Source organism: Lygodium microphyllum, chromosome 8 (genome assembly GCF_053477565.2).
Source record: "Lygodium microphyllum isolate KBCC chromosome 8, Lygodium_microphyllum_v1.1.10, whole genome shotgun sequence".
In the NCBI taxonomy this organism is placed as follows: Eukaryota; Viridiplantae; Streptophyta; class Polypodiopsida; order Schizaeales; family Lygodiaceae; genus Lygodium; species Lygodium microphyllum.
In genome coordinates, this window is record NC_141142.1 from 86,195,506 (window position 1) to 86,212,277 (window position 16,772).

The window sequence follows — 16,772 nt, forward strand, 5'->3', positions numbered from 1 at the left end:
GAAGAACCTGGGGGTCTCCATCATGTTGTATTTGATCTTGCAGATCCATATGATGCACTGGGAGTTGGCCTTTAATGGTTGTTTCCCCATCTTCATGTTGCTCCTCTTGGTACCAATGTGGATTGCGATGCGGCATTGCAGTGTTGGGGGTTTGGCTCTATGTGTCTATGAATGGCCCTTCAGGGGCATTGGGCCTCGGCTTCCATGAGTTGTTGTTGAGGCTGGTGTTGAACCTATTTAGTTCCCCTGGGATGTTCTCCTGCCTTCCAGGTCCACTAGTCTTTCAGCCATTCTCATGGCTTCTACTAAGCTTGTTGGCTCATGTATCTCCACATCCCTTCTAGCCCATTCTTGCATCCCAAACAAAAATCCATGCAATTTGGTGTTAGTATCCATGTTTGGTAGTTGCAACATAATATGTCTATATTTGCTCATGTATTCCTTCATCTTCCCTTGTATTTGTTTGAGGTTTCTCCATTCATCTCTCACTTTTAATTTCTCCATCTTTGGAATGAAGTCATCTTTGAGTTCTTCTTGGAGTTCTTTCCATGAAAATATGGTGTGGCCCTGCTCTTGCTCCAACAGGTACCAACTGAGAGTGTCCTCCTCCAAGTAAATGGTTGACACTTTCGCCTTCCTATCTTCAGTTATTCAGACATACTTCAAGTATCTGTCCACCTCTACAATCCATTTCTTCAAAACCAGCCCGTCTCTCTCTCCCTTGTACTTGGAGGGTTTGGGCATCTTGAATTTCCCATAGCCATCTTCTGAGCAATCACTATCTTCCTCTTCCCTTCGGTTGTGCTTTTTATCCTTCTTCTTGTTTCCTGTTTCTACTATCTTCTCCTTCTCTTTCCTTGTATCTTGCACCCTCCTAAACGTCTCTTCTCTACCCATTCTATCCATCTCCTCTTGGATTTTGTGTCTTTTCTCCTCTTCTTGTTGTTGTAACACCCATTCTCTATAGCCCTGCTCCACCTCTAGTTTTCTCTTTCCTTCCTCTTCCTCTTTCTTCATCTACATGTTCCTCCAAATTTACTCCAGCATGCATGACATGCCGTCCAACTGCCTTTCCAATCCAGCTAGCTTCTCTTCTTGGCCTACTCTCCATTCTTGCCCTCTACTCTTCTTTCTCGCCTCCTTTATTGAGAGGGTGACATTCTCCCTCTTGTCCTCCATGTGGTTGGTAGTGTTGTTGGTGCGGGGAAGCTGCGTTGTGGTCGGTGGTGTCATCAGCACAGGGAAGCCGCATCTTGCATGTGGTGGTGGTGGTCATGCCATAGGGGGAGCCGCGTCACATCTTCACACAGTGGGTGGTGTCTGGGTTGGGACATCACGTCAAGGTCGACGCGATGAGGGACATTGTGATGGGGGTCGACGCTATGCGAGGCGTCATGATGCAGGACGTCACGACGTGGTTCGTTACAACTTCATTCTCTTCAAGGAACTAGATCTTCTCTTCTACTTCCATGAGCACTCCTTCACTACGAGCAAGAGTTGCTTCGATACCAAGTGTGATGCACCTACACTCGTTACACGCACTCAACATGGCATAGAAAGTTAACAAGATATGTGAGCTCAAGGCATACTCTTATATTATTCAATCAAAGAAGCGGGACAACATAGACACATCCCAGGACTACACCCTCGTGACGCCGCACATAAGAGGGTTCAATACTTTGTAAGTTTCTCTTTTGTTTTTCTTATTTGTTTTTTTGAAATATTCTTTGTATTGACAATCATGTTTCTAACAGTTAGCATTTTGTTTTCTTTGCAGCACTCCATTACAATCGCGATCCGCAAGGCCTTGAGACTCGATATGCAAAGAGACACGGTCTCAATGCATTGATCGAACGATTGTATAGACGCGGCGGCCCTGTAAGTCACTCATCTTTCATGTCCGTAGTTACCATGAGATATTTGAATGCATTATTGTATGGTGGATTGATATGTTGTTTCTTTTTCTACAGAATCCGTTCGATGCTCCTTTGCAGCAGCACGAGCTTTCGAGGGACGAGGATTTCTAGCTCGCCCTTGGATCCTTGGAGCTCACACACCTTTAGTTTTTAGTCGCCTAATCTATGTAGACATTTTCTATGTATTAATGATATCCTTTCATGATTGTACCAATCGCATTTTATGCGATCATGTATTTATTTCATGTATCAGTTTTATGATTTCAGTATACATTCTTTTTGTTTGCAAGCGCTTTGTATGCAGTAGTGCAGAAACTATTTTGTATGGCTCTCATACAGCACACAGTGCTATATGTGGCTGCCCTGCCACAAATTTTTTTTTTCCCTGTTACCGTCGCTATTTGCATCGTAAATTTACTGCTCGTGTCGCTATTGGCCTCGCTATGAGCGTCGCAAATTCACTGGTTGCGTCGCTATATGCGTCGCTATTTGCATCGCGTCGCTATTTGCGTCAAATGCGACGCATATAGCGACGCTAATAGCGACGTTTCTATGGCGTCGTCAATAATGACGTGCTTTTTGCGACGACGGGGGCAAATTTTGTTGTTTGTATTTTTGTCGCTTTAAATGTCGGTGTAAGGTCTATATCTTGTAGTGGTAGTATGTTGTTTTTTTTTCTTCTTTTCTTGTTTATTGTAGTGGTAGTGGTAGTAATAGAGAGAGAGAGAAATGTTTTGTTAAAGGATATGAGAGAGGGTGGAGAGAGGGAGAGGAAGAGAAAAAGAAATAAGGAACAAGAGAGAGGGAATAAACATACAACATAATAAAGAAAGAGAAAAAGAGAGAGAGATGAAAGGAGAGAAGAGAATGAATGGATAAAAAACAAAGAGAGAGTGGTTGCGAGGTCCAGTGCAATACCAAGAGATGGGAAACACTCCGATATAGGTTAATTTGTGGATGGGTGGAGACGTTACATACGTTAATTTTGTTGAGTTACAAGAGAAAAAATCCCTTCTCAAATAATTGAAGAAAGAAAAAAAGAATGATAACAAAAATAAATTATTTATCGTAATGTAGACCAAATGGAAAACGATGAAGGTCATGATGTTTAAGATTGCGAGGTATATCTTAATCAGTGTGTCCCATGTCCTTGCTCTCAATGTAAGCTGGCAATTAGACGAAAACGTCGATTGTCTATAGAACACATATGATGCTTCGACGAGTTTCAATCTAAGATCATTGATCAGAAGATCTCACTTTTTGAGCAAATGGTAAGAAAAGTGTATATCAATCATGCATTGTATTCACAAGCTAATTGAATACCATAGACAAAAACATTGGGTGTGACTGGCCAATTTTCTATCTAGGGAGGTGACGTCTCGTCCCAAGGAGGAGTGCACCCTTTGCAGCTAGTAAGAAGAGTTCGTGGGCGTGCGATGGATGGAGTACCTGAGCCAATCCACCACTTAGAAGGTACTACCCAATCTATATCGTGAATACCAAAGGAGACAAGCAGCCTTTCAGACTTACCTACAATCTTGGAGCCTGAGATGGAGGCTATGATCGATACATTGATGCCCATGGATGTTGAGACTTCAAATCCGCTCCTACTTGATGGCACTTTCTGCACCATGTATTAGAACACATCGCATCTCTCCCACCTCCCAAATGAGTGGATATATTGGTGGTATTCACCTTCAGCATCTGTAGCTACTCTGTAATCACATCCATAAGCTCTTTCTTGATACTTGTGACTGAGTTGGATAAGTAGTCCTTCAGATTTTCACTTCCTGGAGTACTTATAGTAGGGTTTCAGAAAGCTTCTTTAATTACTGCATATATAGGTTGGGTTGATCCAAAGGGTCCTCTGTTTTGGTTCTAATTCAGAGCTCTTGTTGAGACTTGGGGTTGTTGATTCCAGTCGGTAGGGTTCCCCTGTTGTTGAGTGACCATTGGAGAAACTATTTGAGGCCATTATTATTATGGTTGAACCATCATTTGAGGCATTGTTGTCTGTGGCCATTGTGGATTAGGTGCACTGTACTGCGGCATTGTTTGCATCTAGGAATAGGGGTAGGAAACTCTCCCTGGGACTACATTTGATGGGTATACCATTCTTGGCATGGGAAGGAGGTAAAACTCCTCTTCTTGGAGTCATTGACAACCTTTCTTCAACTTCGTCATACAATCTTGCACCTTCCACTGCAGCTTGCAGATTGAATGGTCTTCTCAAACTCCTTTCTAGATACCTTCATCCAAATGATGGTTAGTCCATCTCTCCAGGATGGATTCCATTCGCGAGACATAAGCTTCTACTCCTTGTCTAGAGGATTGACTTAGATTCATGAACTCCTCTTGCATCCGCTCTTCAAAACCTTCATGCCTAAGTTTAGTGAGGAAGGCCAACTTTTGGTTGTTCCATGTGCCAAAATTTCGTGCTACTTGTCTCTCATACAATTGAAATGCCGCGCCCTTGAAAGTGGCAAGGAATATCACTAACCAATGCTCAGGGGTTCTAGCATTGTTAGCCACACATGCTCCAATAAACTCTACTACATGAAAATCGGGATCTTCACTGTACTCTCCCTTAAAAATTGGCAATGGGACTACATTTGCTGGCCTGTCATCAATATTTCCAAGATAGACTAGGAAGGGAACCATGAGTTGCCATGGGGACTTCTATAAATAGTGCTTTTAGGGTGTCAAAGGAGGCTTTTGTTGCAAGCTCATTCTCAGCCTTGATTCTTGCCTTCTCTCTTCTCACGTACCTCTGGACTCATTCTAACGCTTGTCTCTTCATTGTGTCATTCATTAGGGGGTTGGATCCAACCAGTTGGTATGTACTCAAGAGAATAGAATCAGAGAGGGGCTTCAATCTCTGGAGAATTCTCTTGTAAACATCTCTTCTACTTCCTTCTTTTCAACATATCTGAATTCAGCTTTCAAACCAGTACAGAGGGGGAGATATTCCGTTTTGAAAGTATCAAAACTCATTCTTCTTAGGATTGTTGTTGTGCCATGATCATAATAATGCTAGCTTTTGATGGTTTCAATAGTGTATATTGTGAAAAACACTCTGTCTACCAACTTCTAGTGGATTATTAATTGAACAAAGAGGAGGTTGTTAGTGCACCAAGCATCCCACGTATCTTGCTGTTGAGCATCCATGAACAAATTCCAACTCTTTTCTTTCTTGTTTTCATGAACCTCCATTGACGATGACTCCTGAAGCTTCTTCAGGATCTCCCACTTGATGATGTCTGGAAACTTCTCAATGAACGTCAAATCTTCCATGGGTGGTCATTCTCCCTGTTTTTACCCTTCAGTTTGTTCCCAAATAATTTGCCACCAAGATGCAAGTTTTTGTTGCTTCAACAAGAAGAGGAAATAGTCCACCACACAGAGCTTGCATCATGATGGTAATATATTCCCTTCATTGTGGGATGAACTTCTTGTAGAAAGTGGCTTTGGCAATAATAATCTTCAACTCTTCAGTGGAAGAAGGAACTTTGCAAGCATCCATTGAATTCTCATCTTCTTGGTAATGCCATTTCTTTCATTTTCAGCCTCTTTTGATGCTTGTTGATGGCAAGTTTCCCCGGCTGCACACCAAAAACATGGAGCCCCAAGAGGAACACCAAGGAAACGGGGTTTCTACTACAATAAAATCTATATTGTATTATCAACAAGCTTTTGTTTCATTCTTTTGAGAACCACATTAAGGAAAAGAACAAATCTTCACACAGGATCATAGTAGATATCTCCCACAGATTTAAAAGAATCAATCATAATCTTCAATTTCTTCATAAAATCCATCAATAAAATAAGAAACACAAAAGAATACACCATTTTTGAATGAAAATAATCACATAGTATTCATCTTCATTGTTTTCATAGTTCTCTCTCTATCTCTCATAGTAGATACATTGTTTTTAGGCATAGAACTGAGTTTCTCTCACTTCTCTCTCTCACATACTCTTTCTCTCTCAATAATACATCATAGCCTCACTACAATACTAAAGAATGACACTCAATTCTCTTCTCTTGGTCGTGGATACACCTCCCAAAAGGTATGTCTGATATAAAAGGGCACCAGAGATATCATAGTGTCTTGTGAGATCTTGCTTTTGTCACTATTCTTCTGTAACCTTCTATGAATCTTCATCAGCTACTTCTTCACTTCAATTAGCTTGAATATAGCTTCCATTCATCCTTTCCTAAAACAAAAGAACTTTCCAAAACATTCATATATCCAACATAACACTCAATAGAAACTAATAGAACAAACCACAGAGCAACAGAAATACAAAACAATAGAACCACAGAACCTTACAGAAGATTAACAGAGACCATAAAAACCATAAAAATCAAAACAAAACCAATTCAATATTTCATAAACATTTTAACACAACTTCAACTATCTCTCAAAAAATTCATTTAACCATCTTAACTACCAAAACAGAAACAAAATAGAAGAAAATGTAAGAAAATTAGACCTTACAGAACCAAATAGAAAAAATTACAAAACCCTAAAAATAACATATCCTTATAAAAAACCATCATAGACCCTTCAAAAATACGCAAACCATTCCAAACACTTCAAAACATCTTCAAATTCAAAAAATCCATCACAAAAAACAACCATTCAACAATAAAAACAACAAAAAATCAGCCAAAAAAAACATATCATTTCAGCACTCAACACTATCCCATCTTGTAGACTCTGAGATAGGCCTTTCATGTTAGATTGGGGGTTGAAAAGGAAAATATCTAAATTTGTTGGGGATCAAGGAAAAGAGAAAACAAATGGAAGAAAGAAATACCAGAACAAGAACTCTTGAATGTATTGTAGAACACAAGAAACATATAAATCCAATAAGTAATTGTATTACTCTTCTAGACAACTATAATGAATCCCTTCAAGTTTAATGAGAGTTGAATATACATTGCACCTAGAAGATAGCTTAGGAAAATTTTCTTTGAGATGATAGCTAGATCCCACTCTTTTCCCCAAAAAGAAGTTATAACAATAAGTATAAATGAAAACTTTTTGTCCCCTAAGTAATCCATTTTAAAATTAATGTGCGCCATCTATGAAATTTTATAACTATAGTAATAAAATTTATTTCAATCAATTCTACTCATAGTCATAAGACCTGAGAGAAATTATCCTATACTCAATTTAAGGGTTTCTTCTTCTATAACAATAATTTTGGGTTCATTTTGATGAAGTACGTGGCCGTATGCAAAGCACATTGCATACCATTATCAATACATATATTATCTTAAACCCTTCCCTCTCCCTCTCTTTCTCTCACCCTCTCCCTCTCCCTCTCGTTCTCTTTCTCTCCCTCTCTCATTTCCTCCCTCCCCCTCCCTCTCCCTCTCCCTCCCTCTTTCTCCCTCTCCCTCTCCCTCGCTCCCTCTCCCTCCCCCTCCCTCTTTCTCTCCCTCTCACATTTCCTTCCCCTCCCCCTCCCTCTCCCTCTCCCTCTCTTTCTCTTTTTCTCCCTCTCCCTCTCTATCTCTCTTTCTCTCTCATTTCCTAAACAAGCAAAAAGTAAAGTGATTTAAACATCCTCTAAGCAAAAGGGAGAGGGAGAGATACAATGCACTCTCCCTCTCTTTCTCTTTCTATCCCTCTCTCATTTCCTTCCCCTTCCTCTCCCTCTCACTCTCTTTCTCTCTCATTTCCTCTCCTAAACAAGCAAAAAATAAAGTGATTCAAACATTAAACAAGCAAAAGGGAGAGGGAGGGAGAGAGAGAATGCACTCTCCCTCCTTCTCCCTCTCTTTCTCTTTCTTTCCCTCTCCTATTTCCTCCCCCTCCCTCTCCCTCTCCCTCTATTTCTCTTTCTCTTTCTTTCTCTTTCTCTTTCTTTCCCTCTCCCTCTCCCTCTCCCTCTCTTTCTCTCTTACTCTCTCGTTTCCTCTCCTAAACAAGCAAAAAAGAAAGTAATTTAAACATTAAACAAGCAAAAGGGAGAGAGAGAGAGAGAATGCACTCTTCCTCTGTTTCTCTCCCTCTCCCTCTCCCTCTCCCTCTCTTTCTCTCCCTCTCTCTCCCTCTCCCTCTCCTTCTCTTTCATTTCCCCTCCTAAACAAACAAAAGAGAACGATTTAAACCTTCAACAAGTAAAAGAAAGAGAGAGGGAGACTCACCAATGAGATATGGCGGGCGTGGGTGGCTTCTCTTTGCAACGAGGGCTCCTCCTCTCCTTCGCGAACAAAGGCGGCGGCGGCGGCGGCGGCAGCAAGTCTCTTCCTCCTTTTCTCTCACAAAGCCTTGGCTCTCTCCCTCACTCTCTCCCTCGCTCTCGCTCTCAAAAGGCGAAGAAAAGAAAATGAAAACGACGCTCTGGTTTCGGCCGCGCATTTTTTCCTTGCGGCGTCGCTATTGGCGTCGCTATATGCGTCACTATTTGCGTCACAAATGCGACGCAAATAGCGATGCATATAGCGACACCAATTGCGACGCCAATAGAGACGCCTATAGCGACGCCGATATCTGCCGTCGCTAATCGGCGTCGCTATTGCCCCATTCCCTTGTAGTGCAATAACAGGGCTTAAATACATATCCAGCTTGAAATTGCAATAATTCCATGTTGTATTGGATTGCATCAACCTCTCCTATGAATAGAAGGAACCTTGCAAAGGATGATGAAGGACACACAAAGAGAAGCCATCAAAAGTGAAAAGTTATACATTGAAAATATGTGTACCATAGGGAGTATGAAAGAGATGCATGCGTATATAAGAAACCCACAGGTGTACTACAATAGAATGAATTCAATCAGATGGATGTTAAGGTAAAAACTAAGAAAACCTTGTGACTTTTAGTTTGTAAATATGTGGATAAATATTTTGTCGATCAAAGGTGGAGATTTAGAAATTTGAGAAAAATTTTGGATGAATTTTAGAAAAAAATACATAAATTTTTGTCTATGTGGGCTATTTTTTGAGTTTTAAAGCCCATAAATTTAGGGTTGTGACCTTGAAAACCTCTAGAAAAAGTCATTTGCCTAAAACTAGCCTCTAATTTTACCTTGGTGTAAAAATGAAAAAAATAACATCCTCCCTTATGCAAAGTTACATCAACACAATCCTCAAATTGGATATATCTCATTGTCGAGACCTACAATGGGCCCAATATTGGCTCTAAGACATAAGCCGAGCCTTTACTACTCACCTGAAACCACCCCACATGGCCGCATGACCAGGAGCATCTAAGAACTTTGGGTTTGTTCGAGTTTGTAGTCCAATGAATGATTCTTTTCGCACTCCTCAAAAGGAGTTCTTGAACATCTTGATGTTGTACACCATGTAGAACACACACATGGAGCACCCCTTAGTTGATTGTCATAGCTCCACTACAACTCTCCTACACCTCGGGGATTGGCCCCAAGATGTGCCATGAACACAAAACCATATCTGAAAAAAGTCCACTCTTTTGATTAAATAATCAAGGAGATGATAGATAAACCTCACCAAATAACTCCGAAGGAATCGAATATCTAGACTTATGGCTTGGGATACCTCACACTCTTAGCATCAGGTTATCACTCATACAAACATGTGCTATGCATTCATGATATAATACCATGTGGTGCATCAATGCAAGTGTGAATATGATCATTGTACTCAAACAAATGTTCATTGAAAATTAGCAACCTGAAAGTGCAAAGACAATTCTTTTCATGATTTCCTTTTTTCTATAATAGTGCTTATTTGCTTAGGGCTAGCATCGAGCTTCCTCGTACTACTAGTCCCTTTAATTCTAAACAACCGCAAACTCTATATAAAATGCACCATAAAACATCAAAATTTAACGTAATTTATTACTCAACAACCCCTAATTCCTACCGTTTAAAATTTTTCTTGTGTTGATAGGTGTAGGCATGGTTTTTAATGTATTTTTCTTTATTAAAAGCTATAAACCTCACTCCAATGAAGAGATAGGGTTGAACGAAGCCTCATGCTTCAACTTCATTGTATGTCCATGCATATTAATCTTCTTTTTTCTTATTTTTATGACATGATAATATTTTTTTCTATTTATTTATTAAAAAATATAAATAATTACTGATTCAAGTGTAGAGTGATTACTCTTACACAAAATGATTTTCTTAGTATGTTTCATTCCATAGAACGATGAATGCACACCAAAAACCCAAAAACTGCATATTCCCCTTAAACCATCTAGTCTCCAGTTTTGCATGTTTTGCATAAAATTATTATACGCATGATTTTTTATGATTCTTTCAATATGACCAATCAAATAGAGGATTGGCAATTAAATACAAGCATTACTAACCATTTCAACAAGAATCCATCATAAAACGATAAAATCTATCTTTTTCTCATAAAACTACTCATTGTGATGTGCATTTTTCGATGTTGGAGGCCCTCTGATGCTCTTCCACAGCTATTGATGATCCATCCAAATTTGATTTACTTCTTTGTCCACTTGTGCATAATCCTTTGACCAAAAAACATGTATATGATTCCATCCCCCTCTCTTTTACATTGATCCATGAGAATAAACCATAAGAGGAGAGAGGAGAGGGGAGAGAGAAATACTAAAATCCGATCTTCTTGTATAATGCATCATTTCGATCATTGTTTGTCATGATGTAGAGCGAGGAATTGGAGTATCCTGCTACCGTGAGGATTCTTTCTGATGCTGATCATAAAAAAATGGCATTATTTTAAGAATCCAAAAAAACGCCCCCCCTACCCATGTTTTCATTAGTTGTGTCTTTTCATTTTACAAGCTTAAACTAACTTAAAGCTTTTGGTTTAAAAAACTATTTCACTACTTTGTGTTCACACTCTAGTCCAAGTGGTTTTTTCGCTTTCGAAAGAGCAAACATGCTTGAAATCGAGATCCATCTGGAAAAATGGCTTCATGACGTTGAAATCTATAAACTTGGCAACCGTGATGCACTTTTTGGCTCTTGGATCACATAGCTACTTCATAACACGAAACCTTGAGGGGATTAAATGGGAGGTCAAGTAGACTCCAATCAATGAATTGAAACTTACCTACACATAAGGTATGAGGGTAATTCCATTATTGAGTTTTAATCTTGGACATTTTGTATATTGACAAGTCCAAGCCTTCCTACTAATATAACATCAATATGGGCTATTCAATTTTGTCTACTATTAGCTGAAAGAATGACCTCCTTAGGCTCAAATATCTTACCTTTCAAATAGAGTGGTTGCTCTAGCTTCCCAAAGGGCTCTTCTATAGAGAGATCTGTGGATTTTGGCTCATTTGACCCTTCCTTGTTTGGATTTTGAATGTGACATTGCTACTACCCAGACTAGGTAGGGATTCAATCCTAGGCCCATCACAATGATGCATCCTAGAGCGGTGCACATTGCTAGATGTATTATTATGTCCTCTGGTCTCATCCACTTGGGAATTCACCATGGTATATTCACTTGGAAATATTTTCCTTTCATCTAGCACAACAACCACACTTTTAGATATTTCAAGCCTCCAAACCCATCTTCTTTTTATCTTTGCATGGCTTGATTGGTTGCCACCATTCCTTCTATTTTTATAATCATCTACTTGAACCTTTGCCTCCTTCGCTGACTTAGGATTTCTCATCCTAACTTGGAGCTACGTTTTTATTTCCAAGCCACTAAAAAAGAGTTCAACCATCACATCTTCTGGTAATTGATTGACTTTCCTTGACCAAATCTTCAGAATGCCATCAAAGGCTCTTGTGCACTCTTTGATGGATGTATATAACTCTTGCCAAATCTATATAAGTTGTCCCAAGACTTGAGTCATGTGAACCTTCTTTTCATGTTCATCTTAAAATCTATCACATAATTTCTCGAATGATTTAATTGACCCATTTTTCGGTCTCTCCCTTTAGGTTACCCGAGAACACAAGCATTCCATGTAGATCGTTGAACACACTTGCAAGGCAAGTTAGGTCATATTCTTTCAAGTGTAGCATCAGATTCTCATCTAGTAGCCCATGAAACACTGTGATTTCTCTATAAGGAGGAGGGCATTTAGTCCTCATCTTTGGGATCAAGACTGAGTCTTCAAAATCTTCATATTTCTCTTGACCTAATCCCATCATCTCATGGCCCCTAATCTCTTGCATTTCCACCTTTATCGGTGTAGGAAGGTTTCGTGCTAACTGGGCCTCCCTTTTTGCTAACTCATAGAGTGGTATAGGGAGTCCAACACGACGCAATAGGGAATCTACCTCATCACTAAGTGATGGTACTTTAGCAAGGCTATTCTCATCTGCCACCACTTTGCTAAAACCTAGGATAGGTCCCAATATAAACTTCATTGCCAACAATGGTTTCCCACATGCATAGACATCATCCATGCTTTATGGATCTTAGCAATTACACTATGGTACCCAATTATTTCAAAAACTAGCATCGGATGTATTCTCGAATCTGAGTCATGCATATTAACCATTGTTATCATACTCTTTTCGTCTAAAAAGTCATCATCATTAGTGTGGATGACTGTGCCCTCTTAGCTTCACTTTTGGTTTATAATGTTTTCTCTACCTCCCATGGCTTATGAATCTCAAAAGTTGCTCCATGTGTACTTTCCCATAATGGCCCAAACTTGAGCATGGTATCACTTTCGGGGCAAAGGATAAAATAGTTAGTCATGAATAACCGAAGATCGCACTAATCCATTTAGGATGGACAAAGTATCTTTCGAGTTATGGGGATTCCTTGGATTAATCATCATGTTGATAACCAAAGTATTAGTGAGCTTGCATTTAATATCCACCACTTCTTCAAGGTGGCTCCCAATTAGAAGCTAAGAAAAATAATGGATCACTTATAGCCAAGATTTGAAAGCGACCACTTATTAGCGGCTCCCAGTAAATGCACCACCTATTAGGACCTAAAATGGGCCCAACACTGGCTTTAAGGCACTAGCCGAGCCTCTACTACTCACCTAAAACCACCCTACACAGCCTCGCGACTAGGAGCACCTAAGAACTTTTCATTTGTATGAGTTTGTAGTCCAATGAATGATTCTTTTCCCACCCCTCAAAAGGAGTCCCTGAACATCTTGATGTTGTTCACTACATAGCATACACACAGGGAGCACCCCTCGATTGATCACCGCAGCTCCTCTACGACTCTCATATACCTCAAGGATTGGTCCCAAGATGAACCGTAAACACAAAACACATCCAAAATAAAGTGCATTATTTTAATTAAATGATCCAAGAGATGATAGATAAATGTCACCAAATAACTCCGAAGGAATTGAATATCTAGCTATATGGCTTGGGATGGGGATTTTATTTTTGCGCGCTTTCATTTTCGTTCTTTTCTAATCAATCTCTTTTTTTCGAGCTTTTTCATGCAACATATCCATTCTGCATATAAATAGTCTTACTTAAGGAGTACGACATGTTGCATTTACATGAACACACATCAAGAAAACAAAACCAACGAAAAACTAGTAAAATATATTCGTGTCAAATAGTCGCAAGGTACACTCTTCCTAAAAACAAATCAAAGATCCCAATGCATGTAATGTCTTAGACAAAATCGGGCATAGTCACATGACGAAGTGTATAATAAACATATAAAAGTAGTAACAAAATGAAATGTCTAGAGTCTCTCGAAAAAAAAAAACACACACTCTCTCAACATGGTACAGGTCCACACACTATGGTGGAAAAACACTCCCCATAGAGCACATAATCTATTTCTAGACACATGCAATGTCTCATCTCCTCTGCACTGGCCCGTGCCAAACCACCACACCCCGCAAACACATCCAAAACATAGTCGTAGCATTTCGTAAATGTAGCTAATAACCACCTAACCATATCACCAATCAAGATACAGAATCTTTGCGGCCATGCAAGTAGAAACAATGAAAATACCATACAAGGTAACTTGAGAGAAAAAACATGCAAGACTACTTATCGAAAGAAAAGATGAGACCTCTCTGCTCCGCCTCTGACAATGACACCATCAACGTCCATGGGAAAGACACAATCATCCATCATGTAGCTACGATACACTAGAAACAATCTCTCTGAAATCTTCTCCCCAGTCTCTTTGTCGTAGCAAGGCACAACATGACCAGCACGATGCCAAAGACACACAGTAAGATCAAGTACCTATTCACGAGTGGAAATAGAATAAGTGATCCATGTTTTTTTAAAAAGCATGTAACACAAACTTTATTTAGAACATACAACCATACGTTCAACGTATCCAACTTTGTTATCTTACCGCCTCTCTAGTAACGGGATGTCGATAAGCCTTGGAGTCACACATGAGTGTCCAAGTGCGGTGAAGCACAAGCCCCACTCTTGCCGCATCCGTAATAAACTCACCTATATGCTCTGCTAAGCACATAGTGACTAAGAATCCCTGGTCGGCCAAATACTTTCGAGCAAGGTCCATACAACCCATATCTAGACCCTTTGAGAACGTGTTCCACTTGGGAATAGCATGCCCTCTACAAACAACATTGGCATTATGATATATGAGAAGTGAGTTTGATGTAAACCTTGTGTGATAGAAAGCATAACTTACCCAATGGGATGGGACCTAGAGCATCCACAAGCAAGCTCGTAGGAAAATCCGCAAATATCAATCAAGCCACCTCTTGACATGGAACTCCATCTTTGCTATAAAGATGCATCTTTTGTGTTGCAAAAAACTTGTTGATGCTATACACAAAACAACATAGTCATTAATGCAAAGTAAACGATGATGCAATGCTATATGCAACATGTAAATTGATGTTTTTGCAATATGTAGTTGTCATGTCTACCTATCAAGGGAAAATCTATCAATTTGGGTCACATCCACTAACAGAGCATCAACATATGTTTGATACTGGAACCATGCAACAATTATTTCAAAGTAATTTATTTTTAATAATCATACACGACTATCTTCATGGGCGACCAATAAAGCACATGAATTTCAAGTTAATATAAGACTTCTCACCTACTAAACGGGTCATAGGTCGCCTCTCCCAATTCTCTCGACCAAGAGATGAATCTGCAACAAAGGAGGTGGTGGGCACCATAGAGGAATCTGGCACATTTTTTCTCCCTGGATTACCTTGAGTACCTTGGGTGGCACCTTTGGTAGCCTTGGTTGCTTGCTCCTCTACAGTGGTGGGTGCGGTAAGTGGTTCATGAGTATCAACTCCCTCCTTGAATCCTACATAGTATCATTCACCCTTAGATTCCCATGCATGAGCAAAAAAACTATTGCTACAAAAGCGACGAGATGTTTGCATAGATTGAAGTACTTACTCTCATGCAGATCTTTCTCTTGCTTAGGGATAACCCCCACAGGGTAATCCAGCCACCAAGGGCAAACACTTGCCTCCCATGCCGTCAATTTTCTCTCACGTAATGATGGAGAATACATAGTGTTCTCATCACGAACATCAATCCACTCTCTTGTGAATTGCGGAGCTGCATCCAGCCTCTTCTCTTCTACACATTGTAGTATCCACCTGCAACATTCTTGCCAATTACGCAAGCAAATGCATGCAATCTAATATGAAAATCAGACACACAATCTAATATGAAAATGCATGCTAACCTATAAATCACACGTTTGGCTGAAAACATAAGCTTTGGCATCTTCTCTGCAACATCTGAAGATTTCACTCCATCCAAGAGGTGTACAAAAGCCTACACAAGTTTCACAAGCGCTTAACATTAGCACATATACATTTTAAGAAAGAACTTAAGAAAGCAATATGAATGCACTGCATTGAGTCAACCTGCATGACATGATTCTTCATGTTAAGCTTAAAGAACTCCTCAAATGAATCTGGTAGGTGTGGACCTTCTACTTGTATCCTATCAACCTGAAGTAGTGCCTCCGAACGCAAGTGAGCCCAATATGTCTCTTTCTTCATGTAAACCCGAAAGAGCTTATAATCACCAAAATGCGGGTATTGGGGGTCTTTGGCCTTTGTGAGACTCATAAGATGCAACAATATTTTTTTCCTGTGATGCACAACAATATACACAAATAGAAAGCATTGAAGAAAAAAGCATCACATACACACACCTTGCGTTATATATACAAATTACCTTTCCGCAGGGATTTTTGAGCTTGTGAGACAATACAGCTTGTCTCTTGTGATCTTGAGCATGCTTTCATCATCCCACTTTAGCCCAAATAACAGCTTAAAGAACTCATCACCATTTTGGGGATTAGCAATGGATAGGTATTTGTACCCCTATCCTTAAGGCGCTCCTCTTCCACCCTTGTAGCCTTCTCCAAACGTTTCTTCCTCTCTACCTCATCTAGACCAAGAGCCTCAAGCTTCACAGTTTCTTTTGAGATGAAGACATGAAATTCATTCTATCATTCCAAAAAAAAAACTAAATTAGAGATAGAAAAGCACATCTCATACAAGTGAGCCATAGAAAGAAAATCACCTTCCATACAAGCTGAGATATTAAACCGCAAGGAGAGTTATACCATGGAGCAACACCATGATAATACCTTGCCTCTATACTCATCTCAACCTCAGCCCACTTCCTCATGGCTGGACTCAATCTATCTAGAATGGAGTCTTTGTTTGCAATACCAAACTTTTGAAACATATATACCTCATATGCAATATTTGGAGTAACATGAGCTCTGGAAATACTATTGAAAACAAACAAAAGCATAATATGAGAATGTAAGTGTAACATATTACAAAGAGGAGCATAGTTAAAGGAAGAAGACTTACGCGTTGGTGGTGTCTAGTGCGAGTAGTAGCTCTGCTTCCTTCGCCTTTGGCACCTCAATGAATTGGCACCGTACACTAACATGGTAGTGAGCACAGTCTAAGTACTCTGT

At 39.7% G+C, this 16,772-nt stretch overlaps 1 pseudogene; it reads right to left on the reverse strand.

The window, feature by feature from the left end:
* Positions 1-13,579: 13,579 nt before the first annotated feature.
* Positions 13,580-14,393, reverse strand: LOC148032540 (uncharacterized; annotated as a pseudogene).
* Between the last annotated feature and the right edge of the window lie 2,379 nt (positions 14,394-16,772).